General features: G+C 39.2%; 1 long non-coding RNA gene across 1 annotated transcript; it reads right to left on the bottom strand.

The window, feature by feature from the left end:
- Window positions 1–808: 808 nt before the first annotated feature.
- Window positions 809–23,819, bottom strand: LOC109156351. The gene is made up of 3 exons (XR_002050003.1): window positions 23,802–23,819; window positions 7,119–7,125; window positions 809–927 (listed from the first exon to the last, which is right to left on the bottom strand). It is a non-coding gene; the product is annotated as an uncharacterized LOC109156351 (long non-coding RNA).
- Between the last annotated feature and the right edge of the window lie 429 nt (window positions 23,820–24,248).

Here is a 24,248-nt window from a genome sequence, read left to right as displayed (position 1 = left end):
CCAATTAACCAATATATGATTTTGATTGGATACTTAGACAAACCAATATACAATGGGCTACTTGGGTACTGGCTATTATTTTTGTATCCCCATATTGCCAAGTCCCAAAACTGGCTGTACTATATTTACCCCCATTATCCCATAAAGGGTCAATAAAGATTGTGTTGCACAAATGATACAAGGATATATAATGAAATCCTTTTAACTAGATATTATGATATCAATATTATACCACGTGAACTCCAGAAGAGTCACAAGATTATTATAGAGTATATTTATTCAAATGACAGTTGTATATATTTATTTACGAAATCCCTCTATACAGTTTGGAAATTTAATGTATGGGAATTAAAGATTGTTATCTTGAGGGGGAGTATCATTTTACATGAATCAATCCTAAAGATTGGGTCTTAACTAGTGAACTAGTGAAGTTTTTAACGAGGCATGAATATATACATATATACTATTTTGTCTAGGTTTTTCCCACAGGGTTTTCCTTGCAAGTTTTGAAGAAGCAAGATCATGTCAAATAATGTCCAAGGGGGAGTGTTATAAATATTATTAATGTGGACATTATTATATATATGGTAGTAGTTGTAACTGATAAGGTTACTACCTTTTATATGTATTCATTACCTTATATTTGTAATACCTTTGTATAAGTATTCTGCATGATGAATGAGAATCTCGACCTTCCCTCTCCTCTCTTTGTCTATTCTAATATTCTTACAACATTTTTTAAATTTTTTTTTTTTTTTTTTTTGAAGACGAAAGATTAATTCATTGAATCACCCAGAATAACGTTTACAAGAAAAGATGGTGGAGAGTCAAACCACTCCCCGCAACTTGACTCAGAAAAGGCCTCCCTAGCAACAGAGTGAGCGGCACAATTCGTAGATCGCTTAACACAACAAAATTTAACATCATCTATCTCCGACGCTAAATTTTTAATATCATCGACAATGAAACCAAAAGCAGAATTAAAAGCTGGCGAACCAATTGCATGATAAACAACCTAACTATCCATCTCTACATCCACGGAGCCCATACCTGTAATCTTCAACCAACTCAAAGCTTCCCGGATGCACAAAGCCTCAGCTTCTTTCACCATAAAGACCCCAGGCAATAACATATTCTTGGCCGCTAAGAAATTCCCATTGTCATCGCAGAGTACCCAACCAAAACCCATAACATTATTAGTTTCACATATCGCTGCGTCTGTATTCAATTTCAGTCGCCCCTGAGCAGGTTTCGTCCATCGAGTCACGGCCACATGTGTGTCCTGACCTGGTGACGCCTCATTTACAGTCCTCCAACTATCCAGAAACAACAAAGCTCTCTGAACCACTACATTCAAATCAAAAACGACACCCTTCCAAACGCTGTCATTTCGGCTACACCACACACCCCACAGAACCATTACAAAGTTAAGCAATAGACTAACATTCAAAGAATTCATACCCTTAAAAAACTAGTCACCAAGATGATTACCTTCATAGGTACTGATATGCGGCATCCCCAACTTATTCCAGATGCGTGTTACTTGAGGGCAATAAACAAACAAATGAAGGGCAGACTCTTCTACATCTCTGCACATATGACAATTCAACGCACAAGCAACATTTTTAGTCATCAAAATGTCACAGGTAGGGAGGTAAGATGAAGCTAACTGCCAGCAGAAGTTTTTCACCTTCGGCGGAATGTGAAGATTCCAAACTTTGGACCACGGGCGATCATCTGCAACCACCATAGTAAGCCGCTTGTAACATGACTTAACAGTGTAAGCACCCTTCTGGTCCCAATTCCAAAACCACTGATCCCGAGGCTTCCTAATACTGAGAGGAATATTTAAAATCAAGTTAGCATCGCGAGCACCACAAATATCCCTCACGCAACCCACATCCCAACCATTACCTTGCATGTTCATGAGAGAGGACACCGGGGCATCATATACCAACTGGTGCAGCTCAGACTCCACATAGGGGTTTACATCAACAGGTAGTCAAGGATCCGGGCCTATCAAAGTCTCATTTCCATCGCCTATCACCCGTCTGCTACCCTCCTTCAGACAACTCTTCACCTCCATCATACCCCTCCAGATATAGGACGGATTATTCCCTTCTCCTGCATCGAAAAAATCACAACTAGGATAGTACCGAGACTTGTACACTCGTGCCACCAGGCTAGCAGGTCTAGTTATCAGCCTCCAAGCTTGTTTCCCGAGAAGAGCTTTATTCATCTCATGTAAGCGGCGAAAACCCATCCCACCAACAGCTTTGGGTTTACACAAACCTTCCCATGAGCGCCATTTAATTCCACGACCACCCCCAACTCTGCCGGTCCACCAATATTGGTTCATTATATTCTGAATTTCACGGCATAGCCCAAGGGGTAACAACAAAACCATCATTGCATATGTCCGCATTGCCTGAATTACATTCTTTAGAAGAACCTCTCTACCTGCTCTGGACAAAAACTTAGAATTCCATGACCAAATCCTGGCCAGAATTCGTTCCTTCAAAAAGCCCAAAATAGCCTTTTTCCTCCTATCCGCTAGCGAGGGCAAACCCAAATACTTTCCACTAGTCTCCCCCTCCTCCACTACTTCTCTCATGTGATTTAGTTTCAAATTGTGTCTTCATGTATGTATAATTTCCTCACGTCCAAACCTTCTTCTGACTATGTACTAGTTCATCGATCTCTCTATAACCATACATATACCTACATTACAATGGGATACTTTGTGATTAAAATCTATGCATATTTGAAAGGTGCTTATTTATTTATTTTGTTTCTAGCTACTTGATTGGTTAATTTTTGTTTCATATTCTATTGTTTATTTTAAATAGTTCTTTTTTTTAATTTAATTCTAAATGTATGTCAGTGGGTTAAGGGTTTTTTTTTTTTTTTTTTTTTTTTTTTTTTTTTTTTTTTTTTTGTATTTATGTTGTGGTTATGTGGTGAATTTTACATTTAATTTAATACAATAATGTAAAAAATTGTGTTGTATTCGTGTTTGACAAAACGTTGTATGCTTTAATTTAATTAATTAATAGAACTGGAGAAAGTTAATTCACAATTGATAAAGGGGGAAATTGTGATGCCAATGTTTTGAAAATGTTAAAAGCTTTAGTTTTTGTAGTCATAGTTAGCTTAGAATGTTTGTATGCTTGATGAAACAAGCTAAGGTCAATCAGAGAAGACAGTGCCACATCATTTTTCTATTGTAATTGAATGCCTTTTTGATTTACTTTTTCTTGTTTAGTTTTTTTTTTCGTAATTACTCCATTGTGGTCTGCGTTTTCCTGATTATTTGTTTGCCATGTTTTTTTTTTTTTTTGAAAAAAAAAAAAAAAAAAACCTTTTCAGAGAACATCTTTTTTGCTCTCTATCATTCAATTTATATTAATACAAATTCTTTGTTACATATTGATAAAATTATATGTCTTTCAATAATTTGCGTGGAGCAAGTGCTTAGGGGAAAAGTGCTTTTTGCAAAATCAAAACCATGTTCGAGAGTGAGCACAAGTTATCAGTACTGGAGTACCTCCCTCATGGCGTTACTATTAGATAATTTCTGATATATTACCATGGAGCAACAAGGATAGCAGCAAAAATCCAGAGCTTGGTGGCGAAAGGGGATCACCTTGCCTTAAACCACGAGTCAGGATGATTTGACTGCTTCGTGATCCATTCACTAGTACACTGTAAGATACTGTGGTCACACACATCATTAATAGCTCCACCCATCTATCATCAAACCCCAGCAACAGAAGCATTTTCCGCAAAAATGACCATTCCATACGATCATAGGCTTTCGCCATGTCCAGTTTCAAAGCCCCACATCCTGCTATACCATATTGCTTCCTGTTTAAATAATGGCCAACCTCCGCAGCTATCAAGATATTGTCCGTAATTAGTCTGTCAGATATAAACGCACTCTGAGAGTCAGATATAATACTCCCCATTAGTGGTTTCATTCTGGCCGTGATAACTTTTGCCATCACCCTGTAAATCACATTACTCAATGCAATTAGTCTATAGTCAGAAACCATCTCCGGATTTTTCTTCTTTGGAATGAGAATGATATTTGTATCATTCAAATTAGTAGGCAACGACTTAGTGTTTAGACAATTCACAATATAAGAGGACACATCATTACCCACCACATCCCAGAAGTGCTGATAAAATCCCGGATTCATCCCATCACGCCCCGGTGCCTTATCTGGATACATCGAGAACAGCGCTGCCTTAACCTCAGTATCCTCAAAGGGCCTCAATAGCGCCACATTCTGAGCATCCGTTACCCGTGGTTGTATATTCTCAAATAAATTTTCATTAACAACAGGTGAATTCGAGCTAAAAATATCACGGTAGTAACTCAAGATAACATTCCTCATAGCATCCCCCTCAATACAATCCCCACCTTCATTCATAATTCTAGTAATAGTATTCTTTTTGTTACGATGAGAAGCATACCTGTGGTAGAACTTCGTGTTCGCGTCCGCGTCCTTGATCCAGTGTTGCTTGGCCCTCTGCCTCCAATAAGCATCTTCCTGCAATTCAATACCAGATAAGCACTCGTCCAATCTTTGAAACTCAGCTAAAGACACCGGGTCCGTACACCCCATGAGGCGCAACTGTTCCTTCCGTAGGGTCATTATCTGCTCCCCAAATTTATGGAACCGGTCTCTACCCCAGTGTGTTAACCGATCACCACAAAATGAGATACACTCCTGCAAACCCCTACCCCTTCCCTCACCCCAGGACCTTTCCACCACATCTCTACACCCCTCATCATGCAGACATGCCATCTCAAATCGAAACCCTCTTTTCTAACCACCCCTCCTTTGCCGAAGATTCAGAATCCCAAGGAAAAGAGTAGAATGATCCGACTTTCGGGTTAAAATATTCTGTACACTTGCATCGGCCACCAATTCCTTCCAACTCTGGGTAGCCAAAACTTTGTCCAATCGTTCCTCTATCCAGTTTAGCGTTCCTTTCCCCTTCTCCCAAGTGAACGGATACCCTGACATTGGCAGCTGCATTAAGCCACAATCCTCAATAGTTTCCCCAAATCCCCGTAATAGACTGTCCGGATGGGGGTTTCCTCCTCGCTTCTCATACTGAAATAAGAGGTCATTAAAATCTCCAATCATTACTCACGGAAGATCCGATCTGTTAGCTAACGAACGAATAAGATCCCACGACTCTCTCATCTGCGGGCGCTTTGAAAAGCCATAGAAACCTGTTATAATAACCTCAAGGCAGTTCGGAAGACTGCTAATAACAGTTTGGAAGACTTTGGAGGCCGTTTGGAAGGTTATGAAAATAGCATCTCTGATTCTATTATTAATTATGTCAATATTCTTTTCTAACTTTGATTCTTATTTAAGTCTGTGAATATCAACTTTAATTTGGTCATTTTTCTACTTTAAATTTATTCTATTTTTAAATATGTGAATATAAGCTGATAATTTATTTTCTTCTAACCATGATTATATTTATAAGTCTGTATATCAACCCAAAAACAGGAGCACACATTTTAAATGTGAGTGTCAAATATCTATTAAATTGTGCGTATCACATGTACTATTTACTTGTTACTATAAATTGTTGTGTGTTTTATGAAGCTCTTTGCAGTATGTTTGTAGGAATTTTCCTGTTGTTTTTGGTAGAGATGTGGTACAAATTTGACAAATATGTGTGACACAGCAGATATTGGGGATGGATTAGCTATTGTGATTATGAAATTGACAATGATTAATGTGAAATTGATCGTGAGAATGACACTGTTAGTAAACATGTTTTGCCGTTTATATATTTAACTTTTTTTTTTTTTTTGTCTTTTTTAAACTTTTGTTATTCATTTCAATTTTTATTAATTTATAAAAATGACATATCATCTACTCTTCCGTCTTCATCTTACATATAATAAAGCTATATGGTTGGGAAATAATTAATGTTACAATTAATTACCAACATTATTATTATTACTAGCTATAAATATAAAATAGCCACAACATCTTTTACTATTAAAAAAAAAAAAAAAAAAAAAAGAAGCACAACATTTGAAAAATAAAATGGCTATTTTTTTTTCTCGCCCATAACAAAGGATTACATTTATTGAATTAATGGAGTTATTAAATGTTATGATATTAGGTTTAAGGATTCCGATTCCCGATTAATATAAAATATGAAACGATGCAATATTAGTTAAATCTCTGGCTTTACAATGAAAGTCTATTTGATATGCCTTTGTTATTTATGGTGGTTCTTGGGATTACAATATTAATTAAATTTTCGATGAAAGCCTATTCAATATCTGAAACAATGCAATTAATGCAAGCCTCTACATATAATTTTTCTCCATCTCAAATGCTTCAAAGAAATGGCAAAAGCAAGAAGGGATGAAGAAAACAAATGTTGCGGACTGTGGGTCAATTATTGGACTTCAGAAATAAATAAAAAAAATCACTTAAGCCATAAATAAAAATTTAAATATATATAAATGTATATATCGTATGGGTCTTTAATGTTTTTCTGGATGTCTAATCATAGGACTTTTAAAAGAAAAAAAAAATACATTTTGAATTATCTCCACAAAAAGTGGTCTTGGACTTATAAAATGACATTTGAGTTTATGGAATGCCATGTGCATAAAGAATATATTATATAATCATATAAAAAAAATGTGTTCAATTAGAGTTTAAATTATTCATACAAAATTTGAAATTTACTTTCTAAATGTAATTATCTTAGTTATTATTCGTATTGAGAAAATTATAATATAGATGAAATACAATTAAGAATAAATCAATGTAATTATGAAAATTCTCTCTATAAGTTTATTTGAATATGTACATAATTAGAGATTATATTAACCATACAAAATTTTAATTATAATTTTGTATTCTATAAAAATAATAAATACTTGACCAATAGAAGCTCAAAAATATTATTATATTAAACAATTTAAAATATTTTTAGTTTTTCTATTTTTTTATTTATATTTATAATAACATAATTTTTTCCCCGTGCATCGCGCGGGTGAATTACTAGTTAATCAAAATCTAAATATCTTAGTTTATCATTTTATGTTTTTTTTTTTTTTACACTTATCAACTAATTCAACAATTAATATTACCAAACACTTTAATTTCAATTAGTTAGCTTATTAATTACAAAATTTTCACCCTTAAAATTCAATCGTTATGCGTTGGACCCGTGTCCAGCATGCTTGCTGGACACGGGTAACAGTGCCGTTAGGCACTGTTATCTCTCTCTCTCTCTCTCTTTTTTTTTTTTTTTTTTAATTTCAGACCGCTTCGTTATAGGAGTATATGTTCATAATTTTATTACTATATGTTAATAACTGTACATTCATAACTCCATAACTGTACGTTCATAACTTTATAACTGTACATTCATAACTCTATAACTATAAATTCATAACTCCATAACTGTACATTCATAACTCCATAATTATACATTCATAATTTTCGAAGCTCTATGTTTACAATTTTAGAGCTCTATGTTCATAATTTTATCACTATATGTTCATAATTGTAAGTTCATAATGTTAGAGCTCTTTGTTCATAATTCGATCAATAACTGTACATTCATAATTCCATAACTGTATATTCATAATCTCATAACTATAGATTCATAACTCCATAACTGTAGATTCATAACTCTATAACTGTACATTCATAACTCCATAATTGTACATTCATAATCTTCGAAGCTCTATATTCACAATTTTAAAGCTCCATGGTCATAATTTTATCACTATATATGTTCATAATTGTAAGTTCATAATGTTAGAGTTCTATGTTCATAATTTCATAATTGCATAACTGTACATTCATAACGGCATAATTGTACATTCATAACGGCATAACTGTACATTCATAATCCAAAAATAAAAAATAAAAATAACGCCGTTAACGACAAAACGCGCGCGAATTTTTTTTTTTTTTTTTACTAAATTACGCGTTTTTTTTAAAAACGACGTCGTTTTGGGCCCGGGTTGAGGACATAATTTGCCCTTAAAATTTCAATAGGCTTTTCAATTAGACGTGGCAAACAAAACCTATCATAGTGCTAAGCACTTAAATAAAAATTAATGTAGTGCGTATCATGCACAAAAGGCTAATAAAGACAAGAAAGGGAGATCCATGATAACAGTGTTGTATTTTGAGATGTCATGCATGCTAATGGGTAAAATTGTGACTTCGCATTCGCAATAAGGGAGGCTGACAGTTAATGCCTATTAATACAAGTGGGATTAAGAATTTTCAATTAGGGATAGATCAATAATTTTACTCAAATGAGCATACTAATCATTTCCCGTAGACTTTAATTTATTTTGGGGAATATTACCAAACAGAGCTTTGACACATGATTCTACTGATACCAATCCCAACCAAGTGAACCAACCTTGGCCTGTCTGGTTCAATGTTTTCTAAGATCCGATTTATCACCTTCACAGTCTCTATGTTAATTTAATTGGCATTCACATTGTGCAAATTAAGCAAAAACAGACATTACGTATAGTTAGAAAAAGGAAACAATTTTGGTTGAATAATGATGTCTCAGGCATCAAAATCAAAATGTATCAACCTAGTTACATCTTCCATATTGCATATAAAATCCATAAACGAACTGGAACTGAGTTCAGGTAAAGTCTCTACCGGAACACTAGAACTGATGTGGTGATCCCTATCCATATCCCCGGCCGCCGGTGTTGTCTTCGCTGGAACGATTAATGTCTCCATGGGAACACCAACCAAGTATGAATTCATATCATCATCATCATCCGCCTGCAGTGCTAATGTCTGGATTGGGGATGGAGCCATAATCGGCGACCACGTTGTCTCAACCTCCAAATCGGTTGTTGTTTTTTCATCATCATCATCTTTCTCGCTGTTACAGAGAAGGAGTCAGACCATCTACACAAAAAGAGGATCACACGACCACCTCTCAAGCTGCATGACTATGTCTGTTCCTAAATTATAGCTTTTGGACTTTGTCTTTAATTATTTTCATTTATTCTGGTCATTAAATAAAAACTAGTAACTGTAGGCAGTTTAGTAGGAAGTTTGTTAACATTAGCTTGTATATATAAAGTAGAAATAAAATGAAGGGACATCATCCTGGATTTAAGAAATTCTCTCATCTTCTTCTGGTGCTCTCTTCTCTCTCTATAGTTTCTTTTCTGGAGGTCTCCACCCTCGAAAGTGGAAAATAACAGCAATACAAACAACCAAAAAAGTTCCCTAACATTTGGTGCTCTCGTTGAGTGTGGCCAACATGACCAACGACGGAGCGCAGACCCGTCACCGAGCTTTGGAGGAGCAGATCGGACAGCTTCATGAGGCCCACCAACAAGCCACGGAGGAGTTTCGGCAAGCTTTGGCAGTCCAAAACCGGGCTCTCATCGAGGCTCTACATACTGCAGTGGCAGACTTGGCACTACGGATCAATCAAGCCCCGGGGTCACCGGCCGCGTCAACTTCGACCCAGCGCGCCAACCCCTTCACGGCAGGCCAAAACGCGGGCACGGCACCACCACGGCTTCCCCGTTGCAATCTGTCTACCTTCGACGGAACCAATCCGTTGGACTGGATATTTCAGGCTGACATATACTTTAGCCTGTGGGAGGTTGCAGAAGAACAAAAGTTAGATGTTGCAAGTTTCTGCATGACTGGACAAGCTCTCTCGTGGTTCCAATGGATGCATCGAAACCAGCAATTGTCCTCTTGGAGGGCGTTCGCTACAGCTCTTGAACAACGCTTCGGCCCTTCCTCGTATGTGAACCACCGGGCGACACTGTTCAAGCTCACCCAGAAAACTACTGTTGCAGCTTACCATTCCGAGTTTGAAACCATTAGTAATCGGGTTACCGACCTACCTCCCGAAGCTTTACTTGATTGTTTCATATCTGGTCTAAAGCCCGCGATTCAGGGCGAGTTAGCTATCTACAAACCCCCTACTCTGTGCGATGCTATCGCCATGGCCAAATTGGTCGAAGACAAACATCGTGATACACGACTCTTCAACCCGAAACCAGTTTCTTGGAGGTATCCCAACCACGAACCCAACAACCCGCCAGCCTCTCGCCCTCCTACTACATCGCCATTGCTACCATTGCCGGGTCCCGCGAACCAGAACGCAAACTCCAGAACATCCCTACCGATCAAGCGAATGACAGCTGCCGAACTCCAAGCCCGTCGAGCACAGGGATTGTGTTATAACTGTGACGAACGGTTCAGGCCGGGTCACCGGTGCCAAACAAAACCATTTTTATTGCTCTTGTCCGATGATCAAATTGACGCTAATGGTGAGGAAGAAAACCCCGAAACATTCGACGTAGACGGGAGCGTTGAGCAGCAAGCCACGGTACCAGAGGTTCCAGAGATTTCACTGCATGCTTTGGGCGGTACCCCAGGTCCGCGAACTTTCCGGTTGGCAGCTAGCATAGACGGACGGGAATTTACCGTGTTGATCGATACTGGTAGCTCCCATAACTACCTACAGCCGAGGTTAGCTCATTATCTTCATCTTCCGGTAGACAAAATGACACGCTTTATGGTCTCAGTGGGAAATGGTGAACGGCTCCAGAGCGAAGGGATGTGTTTGACTGTGCCATTTGTCATGCAAGGCGCTGAGTTCGAAGCTGATTTTCACGTCCTGGAGTTTTCAGGTGCGGATGCAATTCTTGGTGTTCATTGGTTGGAAGGACTAGGGCGTATTGTTACAGACCATAAAAACTTGACGATGGAGTTTGAATACAAGGGGAAGCGGGTCAAGTTGGAAGGCACGGCCACGCCTGGCACTACGGCGGTCACCTGCCACCAGTTGACGAGACTCTCCCAAACTAAAGCTATATCACAGTGTTTCCTACTACTTCCAAAAACAACCCACCCTGAAAGTTCCTTCCCGGGGGTCCATCACGACGTACACGATCTCCTGAACCAGTTTTCAGATGTTTTTAGCATCCCTAAAGGGTTACCACCAAATAGAGATTCCAATCATAACATTACCCTTCTACCCCACTCAAAGCCAGTAAATGTTCGGCCATATCACTACCCGCACTTCCAGAAGGACGAAATTGAGCGCCAGGTACAAGCAATGCTACAAGAACACATCATCCAACCGTCCACCAGCCCCTTTTCTTCGCCGGTTCTACTGGTTAAAAAAAAAAAAAGACGGCACTTGGCGATTTTGTGTTGACTATCGGGCACTCAATGCCATCACCGTCAGTGACCGGTTCCCAATGCTGTCCGTGGATGAGTTGCTAGATGAGTTACATGGGGCAGCAGTATTCTCGAAACTGGATTTGCGTAGTGGATATTTTCAGATACGAGTTCATCCACCGGACGTTCCCAAGACCGCTTTTAGAACTCATGAAGGCCATTATGAATTCCTCGTGATGCCTTTTGGGTTGTCTAATGCGCCGGCAACGTTTCAAGCCACTATGAACGCGGTTTTCAAACCGTACCTGCGAAAATTTGTCCTAGTGTTCATCAATGACATCCTGGTCTACAGTCGTTCCATGCCTGAACACATTCGTCATCTTCGGGCTGTCCTAGAAGTCTTACGCCAGCACCAACTTTATGCAAAATTTTCCAAGTGCGAATTCGGTCAGAATAGGCTGGAATACCTTGGCCATTTCGTGTCGGTGAATGGCGTTCATGTGGACCCATCCAAGATTCAAACGGTGGAGAATTGGCCCAAGCCGCGGTTGATAACTGAGGTACGGGGGTTCCTTGGACTTACCGGTTATTATAGACGGTTTGTGCGTGGGTATGCTTCTATTGCTGGACCGTTAACAGACTTGCTTAAAAAAGGGGGTTTCACGTGGGGGTCTGCTGCGGATAAGTCCTTCTGCGACTTGAAAGATGCTATGACTAGTGTTCCAGTGCTCCGTCTTCCAGATTTTAGCCAACCATTTACGGTGGAAACTGACGCTTCAGGAAGCGCAGTTGGCGCTATTCTGTCGCAGGAAGGCCACCCGATAGCCTATTATAGCAAAAAGTTACCGCCTCGTTATCAAGGCGCTTCGGCTTATAGTCGCGAGATGTATGCGATCACGGCAGCTATGAAGCGTTGGAGATCCTATTTGTTAGGGAGGCCATTTACAATCATCACTGATCACCAAAGTCTGAAGCAATTATTGTCCCAAACTATTCAGACCCCGGAACAACAGCGTTGGTTAACTAAATTATTGGGTTTTGATTTCAGCATTGAATACAAAGCTGGGATAGACAATCGCGGTCCGGATGCTCTATCCCGATGGACTTCGGAGGCAACTGCGGGGTTGCTAACCATCGCGGTCACCACGACCACGTTACTCTCCGACATTAAAAATGCTTTGACTTCCGACCCAACGGCGCGGGCCATTATCGCCAAACTGGGGTCAGCCGATGACGTGGACTCCAAGTTTTCCATGCAGAACGAAATTCTTTACTACACCGGCAAGGTGTATGTGCCAGCCGTGCAGGAGTTACGGCACAAACTGCTAGAGTTGTTCCATGGTTCGTTGATCGGGGGCCATTTTGGAGAACACAAAACTTACACCCGATTAGCAGCTGAGTTTTACTGGCCTAAGATGCGCCTCGATGTTCAACGACATGTCAAGGATTGCTCCATCTGTCAACAAATTAAACCGGAGAATTTTTGCCCGAAAGGGTTGTTACAGCCGTTGCCGATCCCTTTCCAGGTCTGGGAAGACATCTCTATGGATTTTGTCACGTCATTACCATCTTCGAATGGCAAAACTGTTATCTGGGTTATTGTCGACCGTTTGTCTAAATACGGCCACTTTTGTGCCTTACCTGAGGGGTTGACGGCGCCGAAATTGGCAGAGTATTTTGTTCGTGAGTATGTCCGACTCCATGGTTTTCCTCGTTCTATTATCTCTGACCGCGATCCTTTGTTCATCAGTATGTTTTGGAAGGAACTTTTTCGCTTACAAGGTACGAACCTGAAGCACAGTACGGCTTACCACCCTCAAACGGATGGAAAAACAGAAGTGCTCAACCGGTGTCTCGAAATGTACTTACGAGCTTTTGTCAGCGACTATCCGACTAGGTGGGTGCAAACTCTGCCTTGGGCGGAGTATTGGTATAACACCAGTATACACAGTGCTACAGGTTTCTCCCCTTTTCAAGTTGTCTATGGGAGGCCTCCTCCATCACTTATCGGGTATTCAAGTGACACCACGCCGATTGACTCACTAAACACATCCCTACTTGACCGCGAAACCTTGTTAGCTGCGCTCAAACTCAACCTTCAACGAGCTCAGGAACGAATGCGGGTTCAATCTAATCGGCACCGTCGTGACAAAGAATTTGCAGTTGATGATTGGGTATATGTCAAATTGCAGCCATATCGCCAAGGTTCTGTCGCCCAGCGGCGTAACAACAAGTTAGCAAAACGTTTTTTTGGCCCGTACCGTATTCTGGCACGAGTGGGCAATGTTGCCTATAAGTTGGCATTACCTGTCACTGCATGCATCCACCCGGTGTTCCACGTCTCGCTTTTAAAGCTTTGTCCGAATCCAGGTGTGGCGACGCCTGTCTAGCCCCCCGCCTCAGCAGCTCACTTTCAAACTCCTCTGCGTATACTTGATCGGCGGATGGTGGCGGAGAATAAGCAGAAGCTACAACAAGTTTTGGTACAGTGGGACCAGTCATCACCCTCTGAAGCTACTTGGGAATACTGGGTTCCATTCCACGAGACCTTTCCACACATTAGCCTTGAGGACAAGGCTGTTTCTGATGGGGAGGGTAATGTTACAGAGAAAGAGTCAGACCATCTACACAAAAAGAGGATCACACGACCACCTCTCAAGCTGCATGACTATGTTTGTTCCTAAATTATAGCTTTTGGACTTTGTCTTTAATTATTTTCATTTATTCTGGTCATTAAATAAAAACTAGTAACTGTAGGCAGTTTAGTAGGAAGTTTGTTAACATTAGCTTGTATATATAAAGTAGAAATAAAATGAAGGGACATCATCCTGGATTTAAGAAATTCTCTCATCTTCTTCTGGTGCTCTCTTCTCTCTCTATAGTTTCTTTTCTGGAGGTCTCCACCCTCGAATGTGGAAAATAACAGCAATACAAACAACCAAAAAAGTTCCCTAACATTCGCTCTAGGCGGCAAAACACCAAATCTTTTCTCTCTTCCACAATGGGATATTCTGCCCTAGCTTTCTTGATTATAGACTCCGGCAGGGAGAATTCTTTCAGCAGCCACTGTCGGTCTTGTTCTGGTTCACTCCGATTCTTGTAAATGAAGCACCGCTTATATCCCATCACAAACTTCCCTTTCTTGTCCAAAACTGGTTTACCTTTGTCCTCGCCGTGCCAGTTTCCGGACCTCTTCCCGTTCTTCCCTTTCTTCCCGACGGTGCGTTCAACCCTACATGCCGTCGTCGACTTGCCCTTCTTCTTCAACCTACTCAAAAAGTATGCCATATTTTCCGACGGACCACAGCGGATTAACTCCCATGGTTCTTTATCGCCGAAAATATCTTCCTCATGAATCAGCCCTTCATCATCCTTTCTCCCTGTAGCAAATTCGAACAGAAACTTAACGACATCGTAATCAAAAGGTTGGAAGCGCGAACCCAATGGAATCTCCATAACGCCAAAACCTTCGTTTCGATATGATCGATCCCCCGCCTAGCGGAATGGATATATATGATAGATATATGGGAATGGGATGTTAATTTACTACTCCAATTTATACCATTCCCATTTCCCGCCCGATCCCTACATACTTACGTACACATCAGAACAGGTTCGTACTATACGTACGTATTTCTATCCTATAATCGTCGGTTAGGAACAATATTTATTTTATTTATTAAAAATGACTACAATATCCATATTAATTACAAGGGTATCAATATAATTTAAATTCATTATTATTACTAAAGAGATACAGAGTAATATAATAATAATACCCCTAAACCCTAAAATAGTCACCCAACTAGCTATTTAATAATTTCCTTGTCTTTGATGACAATTCTAAATTTAGTTCCAGACTATCGTTTTTGCTATTTAACATCCGTATTATTTTTTGGACACTTTAATCCTTCTCATTACTTTTCATATTTTAAATTCATTATATTACTGAGTTCTGCTATGCGTACTCTCAAATTTTACTCCTTTACTTGTACTCCCTGAGGTGACAAACTATTAACGAATTTTTTTAAATTTTTATCTCCTCTACTTCTCTCATGTGATTTAGTTTCAAATTGTGTCTTCATGTATGTATAATTACCTTACGTCTTACTACCTACTAGTTCATCGATCTCACTATAACCATATATATACCTACATTACTATCTACTAGTTCATCGGTCTCAGTATAACCATACATATACCTACATTACAATGGGATACTTTGCGATTAAAATCTATGCATATTTTAATGGTATTTATTTATTTAATTTGTTTCTAGCTACTTGCTTGGTTAATTTTTGTTTCATATTCTATTGTTTATTTTAAATAGTTCCCTCTTTTTTTTATTCTAAACATATATCAATGGGTTAAGTTTTTTTTTTTTTTTGTTAATTTTTTGTATTTATGTTGTAGTTATGTGGTGAATTTAACATTTAATTTAATACAATAATGTAAAAATTTGTGTTGTATTCGTGTTTGAGAAAACATTGTATGCTTTAATTTAATTAATTAATAGAGCTGGAGAAAGTTAATTCAGAATTGATAGGGGGGAAATTTGTGATGCCAATATTTTGAAAATGTTAAAAGCTTTAGTTTTTGTAGTCATAATTAGCTTAGTAATGTTTGTATGCTTGATGAAACAAGCTAAGGTCAATCAGAAAAGACAGTACACGTCATTTTCTGTTGTAATTGAATGCCTTTTTTATTTACTTTTTCTTGTTTAGTTTTTTTTTTTTTTTTTCGTAATTACTCCATTGTGGTCTGCGTTTTCCTAATTATTTGTTTGTCATGTAAAAAGAAAAAAAAAAAAAAAAAAACAACCTTTTCTGAGAACATCTTGTTTGCTCTGTATCATTCAATTTATATTAATACAAATTCTTTGTTACATATTGATAAATTTATATGGCTTGCAATAATTTGCGTGGAGCAAGTACGTGCTTAGGGGAAAAGTGCCTTTTGCACAATCAAAACCATGTTCGAGAGTGAGCAATGTAACGTTTTCCTTGTGTATTATTATTATTATTATTATTAAGTTTATTATATAATAACAATAATATTTAAGTGGTGCAAATCAATAGGCTGACTAAGTATTAGAACTTAGTCAGCATTAGGTAATTAGTTACCTACATTGATGGGATGTAGGTTATTTAGACTCCCAAGTTCTCTCACTGCTCGGTTGACGTATCATACACCATCTAAAGTCACTGAGAGAAGTGAGAGAAACACAACTAAAACCTACGGAGATTTTACAGCAGCCCGAGGAACTTCTGTTCATCAGACCACGAGTCCCTGGTGATCAAGATCTAAAGCTATGGCTGGAGGTTGGTGATCTAAACTCTGTTTTAATAGCCACGTATTTATTAATTGTCACGTGGATTATGTGCTTACATTTGGTATCAGAGGCATTTTTTATCTCTGCCTAGCCTTTTGTTCAATTGCATAATACAGTCATTTACATATGCTATACTTTCTTTGTATAATTTAGAATACATATGTAATGTGCAATTCTGTTGGGCTGCTGGAAATATTGTGTAATCTTTTCCGCATTTAGAATTTAAAAAAAAAAAAATTTACAATTGGTTATTTTTTTTTCCGTCCGGACTGCTACTGTTCTTACTGTGATTGTTCGCCGGATTTTTGATTCGCCGGTGAGGAAAGTACTCGCCGGATTCTGTTCGCCGGTGATGCACGGTCCTCTGGTGGCGCCGGCTGATTGTCCGCTGAGGACGGCGGTGGTGGCGGAACTGGGTTGCTCCCGGTGGTGACGCCACAGGCTGCCTCCATCGGTGGTGGCCGGCGGTGGAGACAAGGGGCACGGCGTGGCGGCGGTCGTGAGCGGTCCGGCGGTGGTGGTGGAGTCGGCTCCTCCCGGCTTCTCCGCTACTGCTTCTCCATTTTCGCGTCCGGCTTCTCCGCTTCTCCGCTTCTGTTCTCTGTTTTGCGTAAAGCAGTAGCAGATGAAGAAGATGATGGTTTCAGTGGTTTAATGGGCCAGGTCTGGCCCAATTCGGCCAGACCTAGGCTCCATTATTAAAAAAAAAAAAAAAAAATGGTTCTGGGCCTGTACTCATTTGGGCCTCCTGAAATTTTTTTATTATTCATCATATTTGGCTTCTTCTTATGTGTTTTATCCAATTGATTTTTTTTACCTAAAGTTGATATTAAATTATAATTCCTTTGAACAAATTATTATGTTTCAATTTGTTTGAATTTTAATTTAATATTGAATTTCAGTTTAAGTTGTATTCAGTATTACAATTTAATTGTGGAGCATGAGTTATAATTATGCATATGTTAGAAAAGCATGTTCTTAAGCCTGAATTTAGTGCCTTTTAGGTCTGAATTATATGCCTATTACGCATGTTATAGTGCCTTTAGGTGAATTTAGTGCCTTTTAAGGATAGATTAAGCATATTATTTTACTCATTCGGTTATTGCTCCGCTCGTGCCTTTCTAAAGCTATAAAGCACATAAAGTACAAAGTTCTAGTTTACCCAAATTTAAAGCCTTATCCATAGGTGTATAACCATCTTATAGATCTTTCAGACAATTTTACTTCAAATATGAGAATACATGACTTAGGGAAGTTTCTTGGGGAGGTATACTAGTTCTATGGCCCTGGCTTAAAAGCCTTGTTGCTACTAGTCCCCTTGCAACGCTACTCTGTCTAAGGAGTTGGTATTTAACCGAGCTTCGTCTCGACCAACTTTCCTGGGAGTATACCTAAAGATTGTCTATCATGTTTTGGTTTAATCTGTTTGCTAGGCTTTAAATTACCATTTGCCAAGTGATTACAATTTTGTAATTAAAGAGTAGCCACAACATCTTTAATTGCTTAAATTGTATTTAGATTCACTCACATAAAGATTTGGCAATATCCTTGTAATTAATTCTATATGATATGGCAAAATTTAGCCCACAGGCAATTTTGTTGTATTTGTAGGATTGATTAGGATGAAATGCCAGACTATGATCATAATTTGCCCACAGGGATTATGTATCGGCATATAGTTTTGGTAGTTTTGTCATCAAGGGTGGAAACACCCAAACCGTACCCATTCTGGTTTTCACCATTCAGTTTGGTAAATTCATTGTGCGTAAAAATTCAGCCCACAGGCAATTTTTATAGCATTTGAATTTATCTTTTGCATAAGTTTGCATTGGCAAAATATGCACTTTAGTTCTTTTGTGCCTCGAAAATCAAAACTAACAAACTCATAATTTCCTTTCAGAAACTATCCCAATTGTCTCACACGTTCAGGTCCCAATGCTTACTCCTAATAATTATAGAGAGTGGAATGATGTGCTCCTGATCTACTTTGGCATGAATGAGATGGACTATGCTATTAACCATCCCGCGCCTCCGGCTATAACCGCGACGAGCACTCAAGAAGCCAAAGACATTTGGGCTAAATGGGAGCGGCACAATCGCCTGTGCATGTTTTTCATTAAGTCTCGGGTTTCGAGTGATATACGCCGCACGGTTGATAAGCTTAAAACAGCTCAAGAGTGTATTGAGGCCATTGCCAAGAAGTTTGAAACTTCAGACAAATCCCTAGCAAGCACCTTAATAATGCAGTTCACCTCCCTTCGTTATTCTCCTGCCGATGGTGTGCGCAGTTACATCATGCAACTTAGTGATATTGCAGCTCAACTTGACAAGTTGGAGATCAAGCTGCCAGACTCATTTGTGGTGCATTTTGCACTAAACACTCTCCCTCCTGAGTATAGCACCTTCAAAATTGCTTATAACACACATGACAAGAAATGGACTATTAATGATCTAATTAATAAGTGTGTGCAAGAAGAAGGGAGACTACGTCAGGAACAAAAGGGGGGGAGTGTCATGCTTGCAATAGCAAAGCATAAAGGGAGATCTGGCAAGCGCCACACTGCAGCTAAAGGGAAAGCAAAATTATCCCCTCAGACTGACATTAAGAAAGCACAGAAATGCTTCTTCTGTAAGAAGAAGGGGCATATGAAGAAGGACTGTGCAAAGTTTAAGAAGTGGATGTCTGAGAAAGGTATGATATCTTCCTTTGTCTGTTTTGAATCCAATATGTCAGATGTTAATGCTAACACTTGGTGGATTGATTCTGGTTCAACAATCCACATTGCAAATTCTTTACAGGATATGCAAAAACTGAGACAACCGATGTCAAATGAGCGAAACATCTTCTCCGGAAATAAGATGGGCTCGCCGGTTGAAGCTGTAGGGACTTGCAGGCTGATTTTAGACAGTGGTTTCGTTTTGAATTTAGAGAGGACATTTTACGTACCAACTTTTTCACGAAATTTGGTTTCCGTCTCAAGACTTGTACCGTTTGGATTCAGTTTTAATTTTTCAGACAAGTATTTTAAATTATTTGATAATTCTACTTGTATTGGAAATGGTACACTGTCTGATGGTCTTTATCGTCTTCACTTACAAAACGATGCAAGTTATGATTCCTTACATGTTCAAACTGGCACCAAACGGTGTAGTGTTAACGATAAATCTTCAATGTTGTGGCACCGGAGATTGGGACACATCTCCCTTGATTGCATTAAAAGGTTGGTAAAGGATGGAGTACTTTCTACTCTAGACTATACTGACTTTGAGACTTGTATAGACTGCATTAAAGGCAAGCAGACTAACAAGTCGAAGAAAGGTGCCAATAGAAGTTCAACATTATTAGAGATAATTCATACTGACATATGCTGTCCAGATATGGATATGCAGGGTCAGAAATATTTCATTACCTTTATAGATGACTTCTCTAGATTTACCTATGTGTATTTACTTCATCATAAGTATGAAGCATTGGATGCCTTTAAAACCTTTAAGGCTGAAGTTGAAAACCAATGCAAGAAGAAAATACAAATAGTTAGGTCAGACAGAGGTGGTGAATATTATGGTAGATACACAGAAAATGGACAAGCTTTGGGTCCGTTTGCTGAATTCCTTCAAGAGCATGGGATTGTTGCCCAATACACCATGCCGGGTTCCCCGGATCAAAATGGTGTTGCTGAAAGAAGGAATCGGACTCTTTTGGACATGGTGCGGAGTATGCTGAGCAACTCCACACTTCCAAAATCATTGTGGGCCGATGCTCTCAAGACGGCAACGTATATATTAAACCGGGTTCCGACCAAGGCTGTCCCCAAGACACCTTTTGAGCTTTTCAAAGGTTGGAAACCGAGTTTGCATCATATGCGTGTTTGGGGTTGTCCGTCTGAGGTGAGGATTTATAACCCACATGAAAAGAAACTTGACCCGAGGACGATAAGTGCTTTCTTTATTGGGTATGCACAGTCTTCTAAGGGTTATAGGTTTTATTGTCCAAAACGTACGACTAGGATAGTGGAATCAAGAAATGCTAAGTTTCTTGAAGATGACTTGATCAGTGGGAGAGATCGATTTAAGGACTTAGTTCCTTTATTTGATCATGTTGACTCTTGCCCTTCAACGTCATCTAACGGAGTTGTACTTATACGCAATGCGCCTTCAGTCCCGCCTGCGGTTGTGCAACCCATTGTTGAGATTCCACAAGCTGTTGAAACTCAACCATTGGAAGAACAAGTTCAGGACTTACAGCAACCTCCTGAACTAGAATTTGAGCCAATGGTTGAACCAATTCAGGATTTTCAGCAAGATCCTGAACCTACACAGACCGAAATTGAACCAATCCAAGAACTACATCCAGTTCCTGAAGAGGTAGTTGCGCCACAACCTTCACAAGGTACTGGTGTTCCAACATTAAGACGGTCTACTCGGCTAAAGCGTTTAGCAGTTCCTAGCTATTATGTATCGTATCTACAAGAATCTGACATTGGAGCTGAAAATGATCCCATAACGTTCTCACAAGCTACGAGTAGTGCACAGTCCGATTTGTGGTTAGAAGCCATGAAAGATGAAATGAATTCCATGAAGAGTAATGGAGTTTGGAACCTTGTTGAGTTACCTAATGGGGCCAAGCCGATTGGCTGTAAATGGGTATTTAAAACCAAAAGAGACTCATTAGGTAACATTGAGAGGTACAAGGCCAGACTCGTTGCTAAGGGATTCACTCAAAAAGAAGGAATTGATTACAAGGAGACCTTTTCTCCTGTATCAAAGAAAGATTCTCTTCGAATCATTCTGGCTTTGGTTGCACACTTTAATCTTGAGTTGCAACAAATGGATGTGAAAACCGCGTTTCTAAATGGTGATCTAGAAGAGGAAGTTTATATGAAACAACCTGAAGGTTTCTCTTCTAGAGGTGGTGAGGATTTGGTGTGTAGGCTTAGGAAGTCCATATACGGTTTAAAACAAGCCTCCCGTCAGTGGTATATTAAGTTTGACGGGGTCATTTCATCATTTGGTTTTGTTGAAGGTCCCTTAGATCCTTGTATATACCAGAAAGTTAGTCGGAGTAAAATCTGTTACCTTGTTTTATATGTGGATGATATCCTACTCGCCACTAATGAGGTGGGGATGCTTCGTGACGTGAAACAGTTCCTTTCCAAAAACTTTGATATGAAAGATATGGGTGAAGCATCTTATGTCATTGGCATAAAGATTCATAGGGATAGGTCCCGGGGCATACTGGGTCTATCGCAGGAAACCTATATTAACAAAGTTTTGGAAAGGTTTCGGATGAAAAACTGTTTACCGAATGTTGCTCCCATTGCAAAAGGGGATAAGTTTAGTTTGGACCAATGTCCTAAGAACGAGTTGGAGACGGAGCGTATGAAGGATGTTCCATATGCTGAAGCGGTTGGATGTCTCGGCTATATTCAAGTTTGTACAAGGCCCAACATTGCCTTTGCCGTTGGTATGTTAGGGCGGTACTTGCATAATCCAGGCTTAGACCACTGGGGAGCTGTGAAGAGAGTTCTGAGGTATCTCAAAGGTACTAAAGATTTCAAGTTGGGTTTTAGGCAGACGGACATCCTGGATGTTGTTGGTTATTCTGATGCGGACTTTGCTGGCTGTGTTGATTCTCGGAGATCGACTTCCGGGTACGTCTTCATATTGGCTGGTGGGGCAATTTCATGGAGAAGTGTTAAACAATCCTTAATAACTACTTCTACCATGGAAGCCGAGTTCGTGTCCTGTTTCGAGGCTACTTCGCAAGGTGTGTGGCTCAAGAATTTCATCTCCGGGCTTAGAATTATGAATTCTATATCTAAGCCACTGAAAGTTTACTGTGACAACTTAGCTGCAGTCTTCCTAACTAAGAACGAAAAATGTGGGAGTCGAAGTAAACACATCGACATCAAGTTCTTAGCCATTAGGGAGCGTGTCAAGAATAAAGTTGTATTCATTGAACACATTAATACTGAGTTGATGCTAGCAGATCCCTTGACTAAAGGCATGCCTCCGTCTAAATTCAAGGATCTGATTCAGAAAATGGGACTTTAGTCCACTTTGTAATTTTGTATATACATTCAGTTTAATAATGAAATTCTTTTGCACTTAAGTTTTTTTTCTTCACATACTTCAGATATTTTCTTTGAGTGTGTACACAATTCAGTTTATCTCAATAAGAAAATATACTTCAGTGGACTTGAAATGAACATATTGTTTGTTTCATTAAGTTTGATTACCTAAAGGACTCAAGGACAGTTTGCATTTGATCATAATGGATATTACTTGCGCTAAGGAGGACATGTCATTATGGTTGGTGTAAATCTTGTTCTTGGGTTCCGTATTTGCACCAAGTGGGAGAATGTAACGTTTTCCTTGTGTATTATTATTATTATTATTATTATTATTATTATTATTATTATTATTATTATTATTAAGTTTATTATATAATAACAATAATATTTAAGTGGTGCAAATCAATAGGCTGACTAAGTATTAGAACTTAGTCAGCATTAGGTAATTAGTTACCTACATTGATGGGATGTAGGTTATTTAGACTCCCAAGTCCTCTCACTGCTCGGTTGACGTATCATACACCATCTAAAGTCATTGAGAGAAGTGAGAGAAACACAACTAAAACCTACGGAGATTTTACAGCAGCCCGAGGAACTTCTGTTCATCAGACCACGAGTCCCTGGTGATCAAGATCTAAAGCTATGGCTGGAGGTTGGTGATCTAAACTCTGTTTTAATAGCAACGTATTTATTAATTGTCACGTGGATTATGTGATTACAAGCACAAGTTATCAGTACTGGAGTACCTCCCTCATGGCGTTACTATTAGATAATTTCTGATAGATTACTATAGAGCAACAAGGATAGTAGCAAAAATCCAAAGCTTGGTGGTTTACTATTTTGAGATGTATTACTATTGAGTACTCTTGATAAATATCCAAAAAAAAAAAAGAGTGATCCAAAAATTTGGGTATCGGCCAGTCTAACAAATGGTTCAGTTGAGCATGAGTGGTATACCAGCTCTTTAAATGGTACGATTGAGCTTGAACACGGTAAAATTGAGTAGTTAGTCAGCCCTCGGACGCGAGGCGGTTGGCTGATTTTTACTAGTCTTTTTTGAATCCGTGCAGGTTTGAGAACATGAAGTAAGATGTTGAGAGACTGTCTCATAGAAGTTGGAGGGGTCAGCTAACTTAGGATAGATATTTTACTAATTGGTTCGGTCCAAACCCCTTCGACGGACGCATCTCGCACAGATGCCATTTCTTTAATTAATGTCTCAAAGTTTGCAGGTAGTTAGTTTCAGCAGTCGGCCATAGAAATATAGCAGGTAAAAGGAGTCGGGAAAAAAATGGTGGTTTTAGAGTTGGCTAGAGGCTGTAAAAGGAGTTGACACTCAGTCAACCGCTCTTCCTTGTAAAAGGAGTCGGGAAAAATACTGGTGTTAGTGTTGGCTGGAGGCCGGTAAAAGGAGTCGGTGTTCAGTCAACTGCGCCTCCTTGTAAAATGAGTCAAAAAATTTTGATCCAGAATTCAACTGTGGTTGTGCTGAATTGATTTTGAGACACGACAATGTACTTTCCTACATCATGCTTCACGAGACACAGTAAAGTAAGGGACTGATGATAGATACCCAACATGTCTACCCGGTCGGTATCACCAAGCAGGCATTCGGGCTTCGGACTCGGCAGTCAGCACTCA

This window comes from Ipomoea nil, unplaced genomic scaffold, assembly GCF_001879475.1.
Source record: "Ipomoea nil cultivar Tokyo-kokei standard unplaced genomic scaffold, Asagao_1.1 scaffold2705, whole genome shotgun sequence".
NCBI classification, from domain to species: Eukaryota; Viridiplantae; Streptophyta; class Magnoliopsida; order Solanales; family Convolvulaceae; genus Ipomoea; species Ipomoea nil.
Note: the sequence above shows the minus strand (reverse complement) of the source record. Positions and strands in the feature narration are given on the sequence as shown.